General features: G+C 35.9%; 1 protein-coding gene and 1 long non-coding RNA gene across 8 annotated transcripts in view; both read right to left on the bottom strand.

Annotated features, from left to right (window-relative positions):
- Window positions 1-13,648, bottom strand: part of IMMP2L (inner mitochondrial membrane peptidase subunit 2) — a 464,509-nt gene that overhangs the window by 408,258 nt on the left and 42,603 nt on the right. The gene's annotated exons all lie outside the window — the stretch shown is intronic.
- Window positions 1-13,648, bottom strand: part of LOC310882345 — a 108,444-nt gene that overhangs the window by 68,939 nt on the left and 25,857 nt on the right. For both annotated transcript variants that reach the window (XR_014572898.1, XR_014572899.1), the window contains exon 1: window positions 1-13,648. This exon is cut by the window's left edge and continues 17,111 nt beyond it; it is cut by the window's right edge and continues 25,857 nt beyond it. This is a non-coding gene — a long non-coding RNA (uncharacterized lncRNA).

Here is a 13,648-nt window from a genome sequence, read left to right as displayed (position 1 = left end):
ACTATGACCCAGCAGACTTTCATCTGTAGATAACACAATGTTTAAAGACGTGAGTTTCACTGGGTAGAATCTCACACACCAAAAAGAGCTTTACGTACTCTTATCTTTCAAAAGTGCATAAAATGAGGTGCAGAAATGTCGATACACGATTGCAGTGAAACTCAACTGCTTGAATACTTTCGCAAATCAAAGCAATTTGCCTAATTCCTGTACTCAAAAATAATGGAAAATAAATAAATAAAAAGAACCTGAACACAAATATATGTTCAAAAGATGAGTTAAAGATGCTTTTTCTAACTGTGAGGTATGAGGATTTTAAGGGGTGGGAGGAGAGAACAGCAAACTGGGCTAGTATCAGGATTAAAAGGAACATTGTCAACAGACCTAAATCTCCCTTGAAATATATAATTGAAAGAATTATTGATGAAAATGCAGAATAAACAGAGGCATGCAACATCTATGTTCCCCTCCAGAACAGCTGTCTCTCCACAACATGTAATAACTGTCTAGAAGCAGGAAACAGCAAAAGTGTGCAGGATTTCTGACCCGAAATCGCACAGTGGATAAGGAGTTATTACTGAAACACTTACAAAGACAGCATGCTAAGCAAAATACAATGAAGGCAATGATAGGCCTCCTCACTCAAATTCTAGGCCCTGGACAAACGTGTTACTGAAAAATCATTGTTATGCATTTTCTAACTGTGGGACACTGCAGACAAAAATTATTTAAAATTCTATGAAATAATCTGAGGTGTTGTATACCTGATGAGAAAAAGGAAAACCAACAATTTCTGGGAATATAAACTTCTATTAGGCCACTTCGCCATCCCTCATTAAGTGAGCTTTTTTCCTTTTAAAGTATATGCATATAAAAAATCTGGACAAGGAAACGTTTACTTTCCTCCCACCTGTTTAATCCCCCTTTGTACAAAGTCAAGGTAAAGCCTGACATACTAATTACCGAGCCTTCTCTATGTATACCTTAGAAGTAGATAGGGTAGGTAATGAAAGCCTTAACAGAAACTCTGCATTTGGCTTACTCACAACGTATTGTCAAAACAACAATTCATATAATAGAATGACTGTAGTTATTGCCTTCTCCCATCAAAGTAAGTTTCATTCGCATACAGCTCTACTACCCTTCCACCCCCCTCCCCTTTGTGTTTTCTTTCTCTTCTCACCTTCTATTTTTCTTTTCCATCTGCTTTAAGTAAGTACCTCCCCACCTACTCCTTAGTAGTAGGGCAGCATTGTACCTTCTTATAGGCCACTACGAAGCAATAAGCCATTCCAGCACACAAAAGCAATCAAGACTGTGGTATAAGCAGAATACAGAACAAAACACAAAGATTACTGAATACAGAAATATTGATAAAATCCTGCTATCAACACAATGAACCTCTTACAGCCTCGTTTCACTTTGTCCTTTTTTGTTATTATATTATTTGGATTTATTGGGAACATAAGGTCTACAAATACCAACAGATTGACTATTAATGCCGCAAAATTACTGATGGATCAATTTTTATGGAAATAACTGCATTTTTTTCACTTCTTGGCCTATTTGATACTTCTAGAAGTATTTAGCATATTAGGCCTATTTGATCTTCTAGAAGTATCAAATACCTCATTTGATATCAGTTTATCACAAAATTCCATCCCAGCAGGAACTACTCAGTGTCTTGCAATGGAAGATTCTAAACATACGTGCTTTAAAAATTAACGGGTAAAGATTACTGGTTGTTTTAAAAGAGCTATGCAGCAACTTTTCTGAACTATTAATGTGAACTTGATTCAGACATGCTGAGAACAGAAAGGAGTTAATGTTGTGCCAATATTTTAAAAGCCTAATTAAATAATCTCTGTATTAATACTCCAGACAGGTTGACAAAATAATAGTACTGCTCATGTGTGGCTGAATAATGAAATCTATAAAATTAATACAGATAAATATAATGAAACTTTGTATTTTTAAGGAGATTATAAAAGAAATTTTGTAGATATACTACACTTAAACCTCTGTAAGATGGGTTTGATTAAAATACTTGTGGAATGCAAAATCACCATAGCACAAGGACACAGATCTGAGCATTCATCTCAAGCTTATTATTCAAGAACATGAGCACATGCCACTCCACTTTCTTGCCTGTTCTATATTACAGAATAATACTCTTAATAAACCTAGCTACACACTAAGCTAAAAGTTTGAATCACTTCATTTTATAAACCAAAATCACTGAAGATCTAATAGATGTCTTTTGCACCTGAATTTGCACTTACCCTGCAATGCATTCCCAACACTATATTACATGTCTATAGGTGACTGTAGAAAAAAGTTAATTTCAAAGACAAATAAAATTCACTTTTAAATGGCAATTATTAGAAATTTGGGAATACTTAGAAAGATGAAAAATTTCTGCTTTCTGCTAGAGTAAATTGCAAATGGATAGATAATCAACTATTTAAAATTAACTATTTAATTAAAATACTGAGAGAGAGCTGCAGAAATGGAACTAGCAGAGAAAATGCAATATTACTTATTTGCCTATACAGTGTATTTCCTGTTTTGCTATATAATTCCTTCCATGCTCCTCTGCAACTGTTCAAAGTTCAACAGTATGTTTTGACTCATACATGTAGGAACAAGAAGCCACCCATACAGCACTTTCAAGAGAAACTTCTCAGGAAGCAACTTCTTTTATTCATGACCAGTATTCACAATACTAAGTTAATAATGTAACACAGACCAACTTTGTACATGATTCTTCTGATTATAACAAAGATCTTCTAAATGGAAACCAATTTTTCAAAATAACTAAATCATAATGAACTTAAACTTCTTTATAAAAACTGCTTTCATTGCTCACCACATTTGTTCATATGCATCAGTTTCTATGAGGTCATGCTGCTTGTTTCACCAACAACAAATCTATAAAATAAGGAGGCCAGCCAATTTTGCTTTTCCTAAAAATCTGGAAGAGTATTTTGTCATATTCTGTGACTAAGAAAATCCAAACACTAAATAAAATCATCATAAGCTGTTGGGAGGTCACCTGTTTTCTTTAAAATTCTCATCCCTGTTCTTAAAAATTAAATGTGGGCTTAAAACCCTTCTGGTTCTATTTTCTATTGACCCTCTCATTTTTCCTCATTAGCTTTAATTCTAACAATACTACTTTGTAACATTATTCCAACATTTATCCTAGACAGTCAAGCCTACTTAAAGTTACCTTTGTAGAAATAACCTATGGAAACTGATACTGCTGTCCATTTTCTCAGTATGTGAAAAAATACTTCCTTTTATCAATTATTAGTTACTTGCCTTAGCAATTTCATTAAATGCTCCTATATACTTGGGCTGTAAGTCAGTGGAAACAAAAGATTCTACTGTACTACTACTCCAGTATTTATTAATTCATATGTTAGCATTGTTTTACATAGTAGAATCTACTCCTTTTCCAGGCTGAAAGGATTTTGCTTTTTATTCCTTTGCTCTTTCAAAATCTACTCAGTGTAAAGCAACAGCACCAGATAGATGCTCATTTTCCTTCACCACACACCACCAATTCAAATGTTCCTCCCTTATGGGTATTTTTATGTATTAGGAATCAACAAGACCCTTCAAGTTAATGTTATTCTCATGTCTTGGTGAAATCTTTTGAAATTTCTAATTTATTTTACATATGATTTATGGTCTCTATGGTTTTTGCATGCAACTACCTACATACAGCTCTCCTACTTTCAGACTGTTGAGAGTTTATGATTTCATTAACAAAAACTTACAACCTTTAGACTAAATGGGTGGTTCACTGTAAGTTTGCAGTTCCTCATAGTACCCTGTGTGTCAAATTCATCACACTTTACTTCAGCTACCTAAAAGATAGATTTGTCTAAGCTACTCACCCAGAACCTCCATCCAATTTATTGGGAAAGACAAGCACCAAAGGAAGGCAATTCATCCCAAATATATCTGATGTCTTTTAAAATAGGATAAACTGCTCTCTGGAGGTGTCTGCTTGCCCTGTCAATTACAAAGGAGGTCTAGATGACTAAGTTTTATCAGAAATCTCGTTTTCAGAGAGATTTAAATAAGATACAATACAAATGTTACATGGCATCAGAAGGAATAGTTTTGACAGTAGAGATACTTCACCTCCTCAGAATGACACAGACCAAGCAGGTAAAAGGTATTGTCTGCCTGCTGACCCAAATTCAGACAGAGTTTTCTCTTAGCTAGTTTGCTGTTTTCCTGCCATGCTGGCAAAATTCCATACAACAGGCTTGGGCTGGAATGCAGCTACAACAAAGATGAGTCAATAAATTAATAAACATATTAGTTGAATATTATAAAAGTTCCCAGGCACAATTACTGAGATATGGAAGAATCCTGCTGGATATTACTACCCCCAGGTCTGGGTAGTGTGGAAGAATTGTAGCGAAAAAATAGAAAAACTAAATTTTCCTGTGAATTTGAATTTGTTTCATAAAGCCAGACCTTTAGTTCTGAAGTGAAAGCAAAGAAAACAGATTTTAATGGCAGCTTAACTACTTGTTTGTGATTTGACATTAGACATTTTGGCCTTACCAAATGCAAATCCAATCCATAATACATACATAATCATAGCAGGTATATTCATGCCTATTACAAAGAGACTCATCTGTTTAACCAAAATAGCAAGAACAATAAAAAATAGATTTGAAGCTGATTTTTATCAGACAAACAGCATGAAAAAATAAAAATAATAAATAAACTTATGCCCTGTTCTGCCTACTGGACTCATAAATACTGCTTTTTCTTGCTTCTTCTCAAGTGTGTGATCAAAAGGCAGAACACTCTTGGCAATAATACATTTAAGATTAAAGAAAAAAAATAAGACGGCAACGAAGAAGCCTGGAACAGAATTGTTGCTGTGTAGTCAGTATCATTTTTATTAAAATTTTTCTTTCTAAGGAATGTATGTTCCTAACTGGAAAATAAACGTTCAAAAGAAAGTAAAATATTTTATTCTAATTCTCAGGTACAAGGAAAGGAATTTGAAATGAAACTACAGCTATAAATCTTATATGCAACTCTCAAGCCTTGTTAGTGCCATGTAGTACTAAGTCTTCAAACAGAGTAAAAGTCTCTTTTCTTGTTTTGCTCACCTCACATTCAGATTAAAAACTAGAGTGTTTGAGTGTTTATCTTGTACTTCTTCTAATCATGGCGGGTGGGTTTTTTTGTGTGTTTTTAGGGGGTCAGGGGTTGTGCTGTTTTTTGTTTTTCAAAAATATTTTTTGCTGTGTTTTTGAACTTCTGTTTCCTGCTATTTATAAACAGTTATAAATAGGTTGAGTTAGAGGATTTAGAAACATTCCCAACATGAATGCAATTTCCAGAAAGATGGTACAAACACCCAGTTCACGCCATTTGTTCATACATGATGGTTTGATTTTTTTGTTGGTGTTGTTTGTTTTTATACCTAGAGCTCTAGCTTATATCTCATATATAAAATAGGCACAGCTTTAAAAATATCATATAGAGAATGGATTTATAAATGTTTTGTTAACTTTCATTCTTAGCACAGGCCTGGAAAAGCACATGCCACCAAGAATGTAATTAAAATATGTATACTGAAAATTCAGATTTTTCTCAGTAAGAAGTGGTAATTTGATAGCTTGTTCTTTCTGTGGCCAAGGCATTTATGCAATTCCTGCTTTGGTACCATTAAGAGTTATATACAAGCTTCAAATATTAATGAACATGAGAAACATCCCTTCTTTTTCTGTCAGCTACATTAATAGATCTTAGATTTACAAATAATGTAAGATAAAGTGAATAAAATATTAAAATAGTTTTCTCATAACCGTGACAAAGGCTGTAGTCTGAGTTTAGAGTAAGATGCATCAGGACATGTAAAACATTTGAACAAGGATTGGTATTAAGATACGAATGTGTTCTTCACATCCGATTTGAAATACTTTAAGTCTAGTAAGTGGCAGACACCTGGCTAGTATATGTAGCTGATTTTTAAATTTGTACACTATTTATGTAAATTGCTGTACATTTCCACAGCTAGACAGTTGAACATGAACAGCTTTGCACATTTGCAGTCACCATACAGACTAAACATTTTGGGTTTTACTTCATTTTATTACACTGCTCCAGGCAAGTAGATCTGCATGAAGCAACAAAGAATACGTTTAAGCATTATTTCTAAAAGCGAAAGATGCAAGAGGACATCTGCCTTGGTAATATTGGAAAATAATTTTTACCACAAAATCTAAAAATGCAGATTTAACCTGCTCCATATGTTGATGCGTTGGGTTTACGTGGCAAGGTTTTGGTAGCAGGGGGCTGCAGTGGCGGCCTCTGTGAGAAGACACCAGAAGCTGCCCCATGTCAGATAAGGGACAGTTTCAGCTGGCTCCAAAGGGACCCACCACTGTCCAGAGATGAGCCAATAAGCGATGTAGTTTGCATTTCTGTGAGAGCAGATTTAAGAAAGGGAAAAAAACTACTGCACAACAGCAGCTGGGAGAGTGAGGAGTGAGAACCAGCCCTGCAGCCCCCAAGGTCAGTGCAGCAGGAGGGCAGGAGGTGCTCCAGGCACGCAGCACAAGTTCCCCTGCAGCCTGTGGAGAGGCCCCTGGTGGAGCAGGCTGTCCCCCTGCAGCCCATGGGTCCCACACGGAGCAGATCTCCACGCTGCAGCCCGTGGAGGAGCCCCCGGTGGAGCAGGTGGATGTGGCCTGGAGGAGGCTGCGGCCCATGGAGAGCCCCCGCAGGAGCAGGCCCCGGGCCGGAGCTGCAGCCCGTGGAGAGGAGCCCACGCAGGAGCAGGGGGTCTGGGGGGAGCTGCCGCCCGTGGGGGACCCGTGCTGGAGCAGTTTGCTCCTGGGGGATGGACCCCGCAGTACAGAGACAGGTGCAAGCAGTTCTTCCTGTTCACCTTTAATCTCTCCAGTCTATAAATGTTACACAGCATGAGTTTTCCACTTTCTCAGTATTACATGTGTAAGGAGGATTAAAAAAAAAGTAAATCAATCCTCCATTATCTGCATACATTTGAATAAACTTACATAGTGATATGAGGCCATTTGGTTTCTTCTAAATTTTATTTCCAGTATTGTCTACTTTTTTCATACTTATGTTAACAACAGCATCTCCTCTCCACAGTCCTATGCACAAAGATGACATTAATTTTCTAAATATTTTTCTTCCGGTTTTTCTTCATGACATACCAGTTCAATAGAGCCCAGATTCTACAGTGACTTCTTTTCTGGAATCATGGAAGCAGAATTCTGACCAAAACCTTAAGAAAAATAAGAACACTATCTGGAAAATAAAACTTGTTCAGCTGTCAGCAAATTGGATAGGTAGGAGAAGACAGAGCATATATAGCCTCTGCATTTTACAAACCATCTCAGAGAAATGAGATGCAGTTTCTTTTATACAGGAAACTACCTCATGGTTTTTCATTGACCTTTTCGGTAAAGACAATATACATTTAACAAGAACAAGAAAAACTGAAAATCAATTTGTAAAAAATATTTAATATTCTTATTCTCCTGCACCACTACAGAGACACATACTAGATATAAGATGCACATTACAAATAGTAAGCTAGTTTTAACATAGAGTACTAGCACTCATTCTATCCTTCCCAGTGCAAGTTATAATAATGTATACCAAATACGCATGACATATAGCTGACAATACTGCATATGGCAGAAGGTAAAAACACATCTGAGACACACAAAAGTTAGCAAGAAGCATCATTAATTTAGATTAGTTAGATTTAATTAAGATTTCACAACTGAAGTGGCAGTGTTTAGCTTCTTTCTGAATAAGATTACCATTATATAACAAAAGTTTTCTCAAAGAGAACATATAATCCAGAATGATTTTCTCCATTACTTCACCTGCTTTTGTATTCACTTATTTTTTCATTTTCATGGAAATAATAAATCAATTGTTTCTAAATCAGCATGATAACACCCTAAATCTGATTTTGCCACTTGCGATGTGCAGAACTACAGAATTGATCTTTTCACTGCTACAGCAAGGAAGAATTCAATATATTCAGACTGGCTGGCTGTGGATCTCAAAAATAACAATACCACAATGGTGTGGATTTCAATGTGCATTTTGGGAGTGTTGCTACCGACAGATCTATGTCCACCTCCCACTGTACACGATGACATTACTACAGTAGTGTGGTAAGATTATAGCTCAATTCCACTTTAATTTAAACAGTTTCTTAAGAAGTGGATAATAAAACAGTTTTCAATAACGGAACTAAACTAATGCAATGTACTTTGTATGATGATGGACAGTAAAAACACCACCGGGGGGGAGTATGGCAAACTGATACAACATTCATTTATTCAAATTTCTACAGCAAGCTTGTCAGACTATAAACTCTCTAGTCAGTTCAGAAAACAGATCATACTGCCCACAAAAAGCAGCTTTGGATTTTGAAGGAATTTCTTGAACTATGTCATAACATTTGACAACATTAGGGCCAAGAATCATCGTCACCTGCCTGTTTGATATAATTTATGCCTACTTTCAGAGAAAATATTGGTAAGTTTCTTTTATGGCATTTAATTGTTACCTCATTGTCAAACGTATGATTGTTTTAATAGTCACCTATGCTCATATTTTATTATTTTTTCACTGAGTACTCTAACTTTGCTACACATGAAAAAAACAGGATTTATACACTCACAGGCATCTACAATATTTCAAAAGAAAATGCACTCATAATGCTAATACTTCCATTTAAATCAGGGATTGGGGTATGAAAGAAAGCTGTTTGACAAAAACCTATGAAAACCAAAATTAAACTGTGGATGCTGGTAGAATTTAACAGGAACACAAAAAAAATCCATAAAGAAGTGGGAGAGACAGCTAGAATGCTACAAAAAACACATGGTTTTGCTCCTTGTCTGCAGGGTGTTACACTTGTTTTTTTTTTTTTAAATAAATGCTCTTACACATGACATAGAAAATTAAAATACTTAGAATATTTACTAATCATATTGCAAGAGAAATGGTACTGACTCACTTCATCAAACAAAATTCAGTACCTTCTTCTGTAACTGAGGCAGTAACTGACCTTATATAGTCATTTTTTTGATAGAGGAACATAAGGTTAGGAGATGTGATGTTTTATAATTCCACGAACGGGGTGATAGCCTTCTATTTGTTAAATACTATTCTTTATAAATGTGCAATAAAGAAGATAACTATATATATGAGTGACCTAATCTTGAGTTTGCAGAAACGTAGCTTCTTTAACCACAATTCAGCTAGACAGGTTAAGTATTAACAGAAGACTTGACATCACAACCATTGCAAACAGACATTTTATGCTTTTTTTAAACATAAGTATGGAAACCCAATAAAGAGGAAATAATCCAGCAGATATGCAGCAACATAATGACTACCTTTAAAGTGCCTCAGTCAGAGAATCCAAAACACAAAGCACTATAGTCAGGCATAGAAATTCCTTTCATATTCATGCTCATAAATAAAACTTTTTTTTTTCCCACAAAGGCAGTCCAAAAATCGACATTTCTTACTGTTCTAATGACAAAGCAAAAATGAAAAATACCCAATTAATTGGATAATTAAGTGATGTCCTGGAACAAATTATCTTCTGTACCTACTGGATATTTTAACAACTTATATGTCAGTGTTCATGAGTATAAGAGAGAATGATTATGGCTTTAACGTACAGGAGGACAGAAAGCAAATTCGAATTGAGAAGTCAATTAAGAGCCTTCAATTTTTTAACAATTGCGTTTATACATGTAATTTTTTTTTTAGTTTCCCAATTTAGACAGAATAATCTGTAAACACATAAAGGCATTTATGAGGTCCCAAACAAAATGAAAGAAGTTGCAGTCTTAATAATATTTGCAAACATACAAATTTCAATAAATTTCATCGTTTGTTATGATTTCTGTCTCAAAATTCCATTTGTACCTAAATGTTCCAAGAATCTTACCTGTTGTGAGGCAAACTTCAAAAAAGGAAGGAAGGAAAGCATCAAGAAAATAAACTTATTGACCTTTCAGTTCCAAGGCGCTATGCAAAAGCAATGCTTGAAATGGAGAAATCATCAGATATTCAGTAACTTCATGCACAGATATTTCATAAATGGATATTCAGTAATTACATGCACATGTAATCTAACCACTGAACAGATTCTGATTCTGTATTTGTTTTTAAAATTTCAGTGAAAACTACAAACAAATCAAGTTTACAGAACACACATACCAGTATCTGGAATAATGACTACCAGATCAGATCAGACCTGCAACTATCTTTATCATCTTGAAATGGGAATATTATCACCTTGATTTCTTTCTATTTTATAGATGGGCAGAAACCTCAGATTTCAAGATATTTCATGCATTATTAATACAGAAAAAGACAGTCACTCCTGTGAATAAACAACATAATTTGAAGAAAAGGGATAGAGGTGTATTTTGCAATATGGTAAACTAGGCTTTCAGGAAAATGCTATTAAGACTGTGAAAACAACCGAGCATTGAAAAATTGTTACAGCTCATACACTAACTCTGAACCCAATCTGCCAGGTATGGCATTTGTTAAAAAGGCTAAAACTTTGTACAGATGGGACCACTTAGTCACAACATACTTCAGGAATTAGACCAGACACTATTAGAATTAATGTTATCTGTCAACAGCTTTCAAAATGAATGACAGCAAGTGATTCTGTGATTCTGTGAAAACTATATGCACATTTTAAAGCAAGTCACAACTGATGGTTTAAAATGTGTGTCACGTTAGTATTAAACCAAAGATATGACCCCCACAAAACTATGAACTCTGTAAGTAAAAATGTGCACACTATCACCCTATTTTCCAATACTTAATGCTATCACTCCCGAAACTCTCAGCAACTGCCTATCCTGAGAACTCAAGGTGCTATGCAGTAGTGTAAGAGCTACCCGACACACTGCTGCCTTGAAGTAGCAGTCTTTTTTCAGTCACATTAGCAAACAAGTGATTTTTTTAATGATACAGGAGGTAATGGATAAAATCTACAGTCTACACCAAGTAGAATGAGATTTTCTTGCTAGGTTTTGCTGATCATGCTTACAGCTTAAAGTGTCAGCCTTCAGATTTCACAAGATTATACAAAAATGAATTCTACACCTTCTCCTAATGTAGTCCTCAGCATTTTTTCCAAAGGGGACAGAACCAATCAAGCCAAGAAATCATGCTACCTCCCACAGCAGCTCTGTCTGAAGGGAAAAAAACAAAACAAAACCACCTTCACACAATCATACAAAAGCGAACTCTAATGCAGTCATTGAATGGTTTGGGTCGGAAGGGACCTCAAAGATCACCCAGTTCCAACCCCCTGCCATGGGCAGAGATGCCACCCACTAGAACAGGTTGCCCAAAGCCCCATCCAGCCTGGCCTTGGGCACCTCCAGGGATGGGGCATCCACAGCTCCTCTGGGCAACCTGTGCCAGTGCCTCACCACCCTCAGAGTAAAGAATTTCCTCCTGATAGCAAATCTAAACTACCCTTTTTTGGTTTAAAACTGCTACCCCATGTCCTATCACTACACTCCCTGATAAAGAACCTTTCCATGTCTTTCTTGTAGTCCCCCTTTAAGTACTGAAATGCCTCTATAAGGTCTCCTCAGAGCCTTCACTTCTCTAGGCTGAACATCCCCGGTTCTCAGCCTTTCTTCATAGGAGAGGTGCTCCGGCCCTCTGATCATCGTTGTGGCCCTCATCTGGACCCTCCTCATGGACCCTAACAGGTCATCTAAGAGGAATCATCTCCTTCAAGCTACATAATTTGAATCAAGAAAGGTTCAGGCAGAATACAAGGAGAGATTTTTTCCCAATAAGGGGACACAGCCTGCCAGACAGGGCCACTTTTGGTGGTTTTCAGGACCCAGCTGGATAAAGTCAAGAGGAAGCTGGTCTGACATCACAGTTGACCCTACTTTGAGTAAAAGGCTGGACCTCCTAAGGTCCCTTCCAACCTGAATTATCCTATGATTTACGATGTGATGCAACGACCACAGATCTTCAGGTTTAGTAAAGACATAGACACTTGTCTTAACAAAATGGCCAACATTTTTAGATTGCTTATATGTCAGAAATACTCAAAATTTGGAGTGGTTTGAGTTATTTCCATTAACTACAGTAAAATGGATGGTCAAAGAAGTGGCTGCTCTTCCCATTGCTTTGCCTCAACCTCAACCCTAGTACAAGTAAAAACTGTCTGCAAAATTGCTCTATTTTCAACAGCTGGACAGGCTGTCTGAAATATATGGCAAATAAGTCTCAAGGCATCATTCTCTAGACATAAAAGGCAGATCCATCCTTTTAGTCTGTATCTCAAAAGAAGATAGATAAAGAAGCCAGTTCAAAAAATTTGCATCTGTGGGGAATTCTTTCATAGTAGGCATATCACCAAGAATGCTGATAAAATTCTCATGTAAATTCACTGTGCAGTCTGAACAATATAAAGAAACCATTTCCCTCCTTCCCTCTTCTTCCTTCAACTGATGTTATGCTTTTAACCCATTTTAACCATGTAACCCAAAGAAACATATAAAACAGCGTTTAAAGTTTAGCACAGTTTGCGGTATCCTTGGCATGCTATTAAAAGCTTCACTTGCAGTGACAAGCTACGAAATCAAACAAAAATCGTTGAATTAAGTCTGAAGAAAAAGAAGAAAAATTAAAATGAAAGATGCATTATTAATATGACCTCTCACTGGAGAATGCCAAAAAGATTTCTGCTTATTCAAGAATATAATCATTCCAATTGGAGATGGGAATTGGAAAATAAACCCAATATATTATAAATATATTATCTTTATTCCTGTTGCCAAAATTATATATGCTGTATCACATATTATCTAGTGTTTTATCCTACCTAATTAAAAATAAACTAACTGTTTTTCTTAGTCTATTTCCTGTAACTAAGGTGTGGATTCTCAATTCAAGAGTTATGACTCACAAACATCACAGACAAGTTTCAGAGGGTCACAATCATTCCACGCTGACTATATTAAATAGAAACAGTCCTACTGTAAATAAAGAAGCATACTTACAGGGAAAAAAAATGCTATTGAAAAGATTAGAACGATATGAACGCATACAATTGTGCTTCAAGAAACTCAGTATTTTCACAGTAAGTGATATGTCAGTTCTGGAAACTTCTGTATTTGACCTAAAGAAGTTGTAACAGTCATGTTGACAAGATGATGTTGGAGGGTTTCTATAGGGGAGGATGGGCCAAAGACAGCAACCTTGCTTTGCACAACTATAAAAAATAAAAATTACCATTTTTATAAACTTCAGCAGATGAGGAATCAAAAAAACTAACAAACCATTAAGTGCCATGCTCCTTGGTATGGTTATAAGTAAAAGAAAAACTCGTTTTATTGGATAATTGTCTTTCATATACAGTGTTCTATTTTTGACTATTTGACAAAAACAAAATGCATGCCGTATGTCAGCAAGATGTAACAAACACCAGTAACATCCACAGACCGTTCCAATGAAAAAATCATTCACACAAATAGCCCTTGATAGCTGGTTTTTGTCTATTACTCTTCATGCATTTTGTGTCCCATATCTGTGCTGAACTAAG

This window comes from Anser anser (genome assembly GCF_964211835.1).
Source record: "Anser anser genome assembly, chromosome: 1".
Taxonomy (NCBI): Eukaryota; Metazoa; Chordata; class Aves; order Anseriformes; family Anatidae; genus Anser; species Anser anser.
This window is presented reverse-complemented; position numbering and strand designations above follow the sequence as displayed.